Raw genomic sequence first — 9,883 nt, 5'->3', positions numbered from 1 at the left:
CACGACAGCCTTGCTACTCCTCTCAGCCAATGGCTGTGTGTCTGTGTGTGTGTATGAGAGAGAGTGTGTGTGCGCTTGCGTGTGTGAGTGTGAATGTGAATGTGTGTGTGTGTGTTTAAGAGAGAGACAGAAAGAGAGAGAGATTGTGTGGAGGGTATGCTAATGTGTTTAGATTCAGGAGAGTGACTTCAGACATTGCGAGATTTAGAGAAATACGTGACCGTAAACAGGGTGGATTTTTCTCTCTGTGAACCTGTGACATTTACTGTGTTTGTCAAGCTGATAGCAATCACACTTCTGCCATTCAAAACAACAGTCTAGCAACCAGTGAAATGCACCAGCAGTAGATACACTGAACCATGAATGCCCCCCCCCCACACACGCACACACACACACACACACACACACACACACAACCACCCACCCACACACACACACACACACACACACAGACTCTTTCTGCATGTTTGCCATGTTTCTTTGCTCTGCATACCTGACTGAACACATCAGTGGCACTCTTGATTAGCTGCACACACCTGATTAAGCTAATCAAGAGCATTTTAATTACATTGACTTTAATCAGGTGAATCTGTAGCACCGACAGACTGTGTGTGTGTGTGTGTGTGTGGTAGCGAACTTTGGTGGTAGCGATCAAGCGAAGCTTGATGGAACTTACGTAAGATCACCTGAAATTTATATTGCAACTGACAACTTTTTATTAGTTTTATTGCATCTCACAGGTGACAATAAACTGTGATCCAGACAAATTTTCCAGTTAAAATCAAGAAGTTTTTGTTCATTTCTCATCAATAACTCCCTACAAAGCATTTACTGGGAGATTTACTGGGATTATGATAATATATGCACCATCTATGCTTTTAACTATCAGCGCAGAGAAGAATAACAATGTTTTTGCACGATAACAACAATATACATCTGGCTTTCAGTCAAAGACAACACTCATAATGTGTCCCTGATGTTCAGGTGGCATTATCTCAATCATTAGTGTAGACTGCAAAATAAATCCTAACTGCCTATCTGTATGAGGGCCGCTTTTCATCCGTTCTATCGTCATATTACAATTTGACTGTTCGCATGTTCAGCTGTCAGTACCTCAGCAACAACAATATCGCCACTAGCCTCCAGTAATCTGACGTTCGCCTGCCTGCCTGCTGCCCGTAGGCTTCAGGCGAAGCTTTGACTGAGAGTGCCATGGCACAATGACAGGGTATCGATTGTCTGCGGGCTCATTTGGCCTGGATTCACTACAGCTGACTCATGGCTTGATTGGCAGCGGCCATTGTGTAGCTGAACAACAGTAGCCATGAAGTTGGCCCACGGGAGCCCTGGGGAGCATCTCCATGCTTGTCACACACACACACACACACACACACACACACAGGAGCAATTCCCTGCGGCAGCAGCAGCGGCAATGACACACATCCTTGCATGAACTGAAGGTGCCATAAATAAAGAGGTGTACGTGTCTTTGTGCGTGTGCGCACGAGAGAGAGAGTATACGTTTATGAGTGTGTGTGTGTCTGTGTATTTGTGTATTTATGTGATGAGGTGATGTGTATATATCTCTATCAGTGCATGTGTGTGTGTGTGAGTGTGTGTGTGTGTGTATGTGAGTAAACATGTGTGTATGAAACGTGAATGTGTGTGCGTGTGTGCACATGTGTGTGTATGAAGCGTGTGCATGTACGTGTGTGTGTGTTGGCCACTGCAGTGCAGTCTCTGAAGGGCCCGAGGCCCCTCCCTGTGTGCGGCCCAGAGTAGTAAATCAGGCGAAACCCTAGTCGGGTGGGATGAGCAACTCAAGGTGACATTAGAGAGGGACTGATTCTCCCCTGAGCAGGAGCCCTAACACACACACACACACACACACACACACACACCAAGACCAAGTCTGATGAGACAAACAGGGCAACACAAGACGAGCACCACAGCAGAGAGAGACAGAATACAGAATATACACACACACACACACACACACACACACACACACACACACACACACACACACACACACATACACACACATACACACACACACACACACACACACACACATACACACACATACACACACACACACACATACACACGCCCGGGACAGTAGTGGCAGGATTCACTGTAAACACTCAGATAGAAAGGAAAAGGAAAAGGAAAGGAGATGAAGTAAAAGAGGAGGAAGGAGAAGAGGAGAGTAAGAAGGAGAAGGAGGAGAGGAAGTAAAAGAGGAGGAAGGAGAAGGAGGAGAGGAGGAAGGAGAAGGAGGAGAGGAGGAAGGAGAAGGAGGAGAGGAGGAAGGAGAAGGAGGAGAGGAAGTAAAAGAGGAGGAAGGAGAAGGAGGAGAGGAGGAAGGAGAAGGAGGAGAGGAGGAAGGAGAAGGAGGAGAGGAGGAAGGAGAAGGAGGAGAGGAAGTAAAAGAGGAGGAAGGAGAAGGAGGAGAGGAGGAAGGAGAAGGAGGAGAGGAGGAAGGAGAAGGAGGAGAGGAGGAAGGAGAAGGAGGAGAGGAAGTAAAAGAGGAGGAAGGAGAAGGAGGAGAGGAGGAAGGAGAAGGAGGAGAGGAGGAAGGAGAAGGAGGAGATGAAGTAAAAGAGGAGGAAGGAGAAGGAGGAGAGGAGGAAGGAGAAGGAGGAGAGGAGGAAGGAGAAGGAGGAGATGAAGTAAAAGAGGAGGAAGGAGAAGGAGGAGAGGAGGAAGGAGAAGGAGGAGAGGAGGAAGGAGAAGGAGGAGAGGAGGAAGGAGAAGGAGGAGAGGAAGTAAAAGAGGAGGAAGGAGAAGGAGGAGAGGAGGAAGGAGAAGGAGGAGAGGAGGAAGGAGAAGGAGGAGAGGAGGAAGGAGAAGGAGGAGAGGAGGAAGGAGAAGGAGAAGGAGGAGAGGAAGTAAAAGAGGAGGAAGGAGAAGGAGGAGAGGAGGAAGGAGAAGGAGGAGAGGAGGAAGGAGAAGGAGGAGAGTAAGAAGGAGAAGGAGGAGAGGAAGTAAAAGAGGAGGAAGGAGAAGGAGGAGAGGAGGAAGGAGAAGGAGGAGAGGAAGCAGTGGCAAGCTGGAGGTAATCTGTGGGTATGACCATAAAAAGACTTCTTATCCCTCCCCTGTGTTGTGGCAGCGAGGAGCCCAAATTCATTTCCTGCCGCTGTGTCACAATCAGACATCTCATCGCGGCTCCCCCGAGCCAATCCACCAGAATCACAAAGAGGAATCCTTTCATAGTGGCCACTGCGCACGGGGCTGACGGCACAGCGCCACTGAAAGAGGGGAGAGAGAAAAAACATGTTTATTCACAGGCTGTCTTGAGTCTCTTACACTTTGACAGATTTTGGAGCTTTGTCCCAAAGGCATTGCCATAGCCTCACTGCAAAATTTGTTTAGCTTCAGCACTGATATAGCAGAGATGTTGGGTTGCGGGTGTGTTGCACCCAAACCAAGGCAGTCTTCATATCTGTATTGTCATTTTGTCACTGCGGAATCCTTTCCATGAAGCAGGCTGACAGTGATCAGTATTAGACTCTGTAGGAGACACTATCTATCTGGTATGGATGCAAAATCAGATCTGGATGTGTTTATCCCAGTTATAGTTGAGTTGTCTGAGAAGTAATCTAGCTCAAGCAAAGAGGCACTGTGTTTATGTGTGTGTGTGTGTGTGTGTGTTTGTGTGTGTGTGGGCACCTCACAGCACACTGGTGGGCTAAGATGCCCCAGACTGGTTTATATTTAGTCCGTTTACTTGCACGTTGTTTACCCAGTCTGTCACTGAGGGTTTACTCCGAGGGACGCTGGTTGGCAAGACACCACTCGCAGTTCCCCTGCACCCACCACCCCTACAGCCACATACAGTACACACTCCCTGTACTAAACAACCTACAGGAATGTTCCTGCTCCTCTACCCCAGGAGTAGGCCTTCCTTGCATGCCATCACCATCTTGCTATTTCTTCAGCTCACAGACATGTTTGAAGCACACCTCTATAAACATCAAAACTGCTGAGATAAAACTCAGTTCAATGCACCCGCTATCAGAATCAGTGGGCCATTCCATGAACCAGGATTCAAACATTAGTATGCAATTATGTGAGAGTAGTTAACATTCAGCAGCTTATGGAACACCCACAGAAATTACATGCTAGCATTTTGTAATCAGCAGCATTTTAAAATTCACCAGCATGATATAACATATCACAGTGTAGCTGGGCTAAAACATTCTAAACAAAGCCCGTTTTATGGGGTGATATAACCTTTCCAAGGAAATGGGATGTTGGAATACATAAATGATGAGATTAGGAAGTCAGTTGAAATTGCATACATGGAATACAAATTCAATCTGACAGCCTAAACCACGAGAGGGGATTGTGTGAAAAGTTTTTATTTCTTCCTTAGAATACTGAATATGTAAAACAGACATGTGCGGTTTAACATCACACAGTGTACGCAGAAGGAGGCCAAGGATGGATGCTGCAAATAATTCTCTGTGACGCCTACAACAGCACACAACGGCCATACGCTTCTTGGCCAGAAAAAGATGCAGCTCTGTGCCTTATAGCACCAACTTACACCTTCATGTAAGCTGCAAATGGGAGATCCTAAACCATCACTGGCAGGTCCTGCAGGGTGGGGGTTTGGGGGGATTGTCAGTGTGGGAGGCAATTGCTGTCATCATCTCTCCTGAATCCAACGAAGAGGAGCCCGAATTGGAAGAGGCACTCCATCTCCTGGGAGATCAAATGATTGGGAGCTCCAATTTTCCCTGTTGGAGGTTGGAGCTGGGAGGGTGCTGACTGTTTCATTAGGAAGGACCTGGGCCTGGTCACAGGGAGAATTACCGGCTGGACTACACTGAAACGCAAGTGGGGCAAAATAAGGTTTCCTGCATATCCCTGCATGTTTTAATACATTTATCTGTACTTAATATCAATGGACCTGGAGCTGAAAAGAAGTGTGGAATGATAATAATAATAATAATAATAATAATAATAATAATAATAATAATAAGCTTTATTTCTATAGCACCTTTCATACACAGAATACAGCCCAAAGTGCTTTACATTTTGAACATGTAACCCAACGCTAAAAAAGAATCAGTCATTCCTCTTCGTTATGAAAGAAATGATGTGCAACAGTGACACAAGGTGCCCAGAATGCTAAGACATTTTGTTTAAATCAGCTCCTTCATTATTGATGTTCTGGTGACATTTCCATGACTTTTCCCTTAAAAATGGCAAGCTGTCCCTGATACAGCCAAAAAGGGAACCCGACCAGCCTGGGTGTTAGTAACCAGAACGGTACAAATGTGAGTCCTAAGACAGCTCACTAACGACTCTCTCCGCTAACATCTCCGTCCACCCACTCCAATTATTTGTTCTGCTTTGAAAAACAACCCTGCAGTCATCCACTTAGTAGTATGAGTACATGCTGCACCAACACACACATCCTCATTATCTAGCCACCGATTGTGTGGAGTAATAACAAAAAAAATGCTCATTTTAAGGATGACATGCCTGATGGCCAGAGCCACTTTTCTGTTTGCCTTATCACTGCATATTTGTGACTGGGAGAAGCATTGCGCTTCATATTGCTATTTCAGCTCGGAGATGACCATCCACCATAACAGTGGGAGAGAGAAGACAGGCATGTGGTCACCCCACAGCTTTACAATTAACAGGGCCTCTAGCAGAAAAGCCCCAAGACAAAGAAAGGGAAAGCTCAGCAGAGGAGAGAGAGAGAGAGAGAGAGAGAGAGAGAGAGAGAGAGAGAGAGGGAGGGAGCCAGAGAGGGAGATGAAGAAAAGGAGACCAAATGAGAGAGAGAGAAAAGGGAGATGGTGATAGCAAGAAAAAAATGGAAATGATTGAGGAATGGAGACAGAAAAGGACACAAAAGCAAAACTCTGTGAAGGAAGAGGAAATTGGGCATACACATGTGTGCGTGTTTCCCGTGGGAGGGTGGATAGAAGGCAATCTCATCGTGAGGCCGATCAATGCTGAGATACACTCTCATTTTGCGGTGGCACCCTTTCAATCAATTAATCTATACGGAAATCCATGCATCTTAAAGGGATACAGCTAGTATTAGCAGGTGGCTGAAGAAAACTATTAAAATAATTGAATTATTTGACATAAAATATAAAAGGGGGAAAACCAAGACAGAATTATAAAACATGCAAAAAGCACATTCTTCCTACATATTTAAGGGGAAAGTGCTTTGATCCTACTGCTATATGTTTTCCTTTATTCCTATCTCCTCATCCAGACAGACACCTTGAGTCCAGATTAAAGAACAAATCATTTTTGTGAACTAACATTTTATCCGGCTTCCGTTTGATTTATGTAACATGTGACGCTCAGACTGTGTCCTTTGATTCTCATATTCATTCTTCTCTTTTTAAAATGACCTACGCCTTTGGTAAAGTTCTCTGTTAAAGAGGACATTCAGGGTTTTGTGTGCTCTGTCCTTAAGCTACTGTGTCAGTCGCCATGGTGATCACAGTTTTGTAGATGCTGCAGGTCTAGATGTTGCAAGGGTGGGTATATAGGGGGAAACATAGTGAATTATTATTTGCAAATTACACTGGGGAATTTTCTGTCAAACCAGTGAAGAGAGAAATTGTGACCTCATTAGACTGAATGGGATGAATTCTGAAATAGAGTGTTTGTAAACTTAGTGCAACTGTAATTTGTGTCTCCCATCTTCAACAATGATACAAAATCATGAAGACATGCATTTATAAACATTTACCATTCCATTTGTTGCTTTTGAGTGTACCACACACTGTGTGTGTGTGTGTGTGTGTGTGTGTGTGTGTGTGTGTGTGTGTGTGTGTGTGACAAATCCTCCCAACAGACTCTTGGCCAAAGTCTGATCAGATTTGTCAGTTGCCATGGTAAGCTGTTGATCGGTGTAATAAATCACGGTCCACTGGCACCGGATCAGATGCAATCTGCAGTCAATGCATTAATTAGCCACTTTGCTATGGGGCCCTTTTTAATGATGGTGTCAGTGGTGATGCACACATTATGACTTGCAGCTAGTTTGATTTGATGTATTCCCATTCCCAATGTATCTTTCATATGGCCCTGCATGCACACACAGGCCGTATGTTTGCCTACTGGTTTGTCTGTGTCAGTGTATGCCACAGATACCTGTGCTTGGTACCAGCAACATTTATAAGTACTGTATGTGAAGTGAATGGAATATAGCAAACAATATTATCCCAAACGACTTGCAACGTTGGGTTAATTTTTCGAACCCGGGCCGCTGATTAGTGGACATTGCCTGTATATGACCAATCTCATGGTAATGCTGTACTTTCACCTTTACCGCCATAAATGCCATTAACACATCATATTGCTTTTACTGTCACATTGACATTCCCAGTTATGAGACGACCCTGTGCAGATCCGGGCCTCCTCCAGGCCTTATCTGGCCCAGAGACTTCCGTTCTCATGATTAGAGTCTCTACTGGCCTAGTTCATAAACTCTAGCAAACAGCAGAGAATGTAGTATTATTTTACCGCCGCGCAGCGAAGCAGCGGTCATATAGGTTTAGTCAGATTTTTTTTTTTTTCTTTTTCGCATGTCCAAATTTCCGTCAAGGATTCCAGGAACACTGTACAAGACCGGGGTACACGAAACCTGGTGGGCATGTCACCCCACATAGATAGCATGGAACCTCCTTTTTTCGTTTTGATCTGTAGCCCCCCCCGCTGGACTGGACCCCCCGAAAGAAGGGTAGGGCAGACACAGTTTTCTGTGAATATCTCAAGAACCGTAGGGTTTAGGAGGACCATTTTTTTTGTATGTTGGTCTCAAAGGGCCATGTCAACCCATTCCATAATCACTCATTTCATGTATAGCGTCACCTAGTTAAACACAAAAAAGTAAAAATGAGGTGTTGTTATCGCAGGTATCTGTGACCTAACATAGTCAAAACTGCACAAAATTGAAATTATGACACCCTCTGAATGCACGCCAAGTTTCGTGGAATTCCGTTCATGGGGGGCCACACAATAAATTAATTTATGTTACTATACACCAACTGGCCTGTAGGTGGCCGGAGACAGTTTTCTGTGAATATCTCGAGAACCATAGGGCCTAGGAGGTCCACCTTTTTTTTTGTATGTTGGTCTTAAGGGGGCATGTCAACCTATCCCATTACCACTTATTTCATGTATAGCGCCACCGAGTTAAAAATTCAAAAGCAAAACATTAGGTGTTTTCATCACAATATCTCTGGCTGACATGGTCAAAACTGCACGAAATTGAAAGTGTAGGATCATTATGACACCCTCCGAATGCATGCCAAGTTTCGTGGACTTTCGTTCATGGGGGGCCTTACAATAAAATAATTTATGTGTACATTTAGTGACCGTACACCAACAAGGATTCCCGGGACACTGAAAGACCGGGGTACATGAAACTTGGTGGGCATGTAACCCCACATGGATAGCATGGAACCATCGCTTTTCGTTTTGATCTGTAGCCCCTGGACTGGACCCCCCGAAAGGAGGGTAGGGCAGACACAGTTTTCTGTGAATATCTTGAGAACCGTAGGGCCTAGGATGACCAATTTTTTTTTGCGTATGTTTGCCTCCAGGGGTCATGTAAACCCATTCCATATGCACACATGTGCATAAACAGATGCACACGCACACACATACATTCACAGTAATCCTACGTATGACACATACTCACACAGTAGACATATACGCATGCATGCACATGCACACACACAGGCACATAAACAGGCAAACACACAAGCACATGCACATGCACGCACACATGCACACAATTCAAGAATTTCTCAGAATTATGAACAGGCAAGATGGGGGTGGGGTTGTATAAAATGTATATTACATGTGAAATTTATGAACTAATCATGTTTTGGTACTTGTTGTTTAGCAGATACCAGTGAGAATTGAGTGTGCATAATGCAATTCAGTGAGACAGTTAGAATCATATATGCCTTTCAGTGTGACTTATTTTTGTGGAAAACATGTGCTGGACTGGGTGGCGGTCATATTTTGTACCGCTCTGCGGTACATCTAGTTTCATAGTCAAATTAATCAGACAACATAAAACACATCATAAAATGTGATTTCACTGGGGAATTAAGTTAATAATATTGAAGGAAACATAAAGTGTTATATTCATTGTCAAATTAATGACCACTGGAGGAACGTAAGTGTTTTTTCAATGTTAAACCAGACATAACAATTTATATGTGAATGTAAATGCAGAGTCAACAGCAAAAAGGTAAACAATAATTTATGTTGTTTAGAAAATCCAGTGATGGCTTGTTGCTGTGGGCCGCCTTTGATAAATCACAAAATATAAATAGTATACAACGTCTGAAATGTGAAATATCAGTGGCTCACAGTGGCTTAGAGGAAACATGCCTTAATACCACTGAGACTGGGAGAGATGCTGTCATCACGGTTTGATATATAACACAGATAATTTGGCTAAATTCATTGGTTGCTGAAAGGCTCAGCAAGTGCTTTATGGATTCCCAAATCAGCAGCATCCATCATAGATGTTCTAAAATGTATTTAAGAATGGAAATTCTTAGCTTCACTCAATTAGACAGTAAGGCTCTATTAATCAGTATTTTTTAAAATTAAGTTAAGGATGAAGACGCGTGAACCACAAGGGGGGCATTAGGGGTATTCACATTTGTGGGGGGATTTGTTTCAGTGAGTGAGGGAGTTTATGACACTGGAGAGAAGCGTGGTTCTCAGGAAGAAATATTGTGTTGTTTATTACAGTGTAACACCCGCCTCTCATAAACATGCATGTGCATGCACACACACACACACACACACACACACACACACACACAGGTAGAAGTAATTCCAATCCACAAGGTTTCTTCAAAGACAA

General features: G+C 44.1%; 1 protein-coding gene across 2 annotated transcripts in view; it reads left to right on the top strand.

Moving 5' to 3' along the window:
- The window catches only part of robo3 (roundabout, axon guidance receptor, homolog 3 (Drosophila)), a 117,196-nt gene that overhangs the window by 39,370 nt on the left and 67,943 nt on the right, over nucleotides 1-9,883 (top strand). The window lies entirely within an intron of this gene.

This window comes from Alosa sapidissima, chromosome 5 (genome assembly GCF_018492685.1).
Source record: "Alosa sapidissima isolate fAloSap1 chromosome 5, fAloSap1.pri, whole genome shotgun sequence".
Classification (NCBI taxonomy): domain Eukaryota; kingdom Metazoa; phylum Chordata; class Actinopteri; order Clupeiformes; family Clupeidae; genus Alosa; species Alosa sapidissima.
This window is presented reverse-complemented; position numbering and strand designations above follow the sequence as displayed.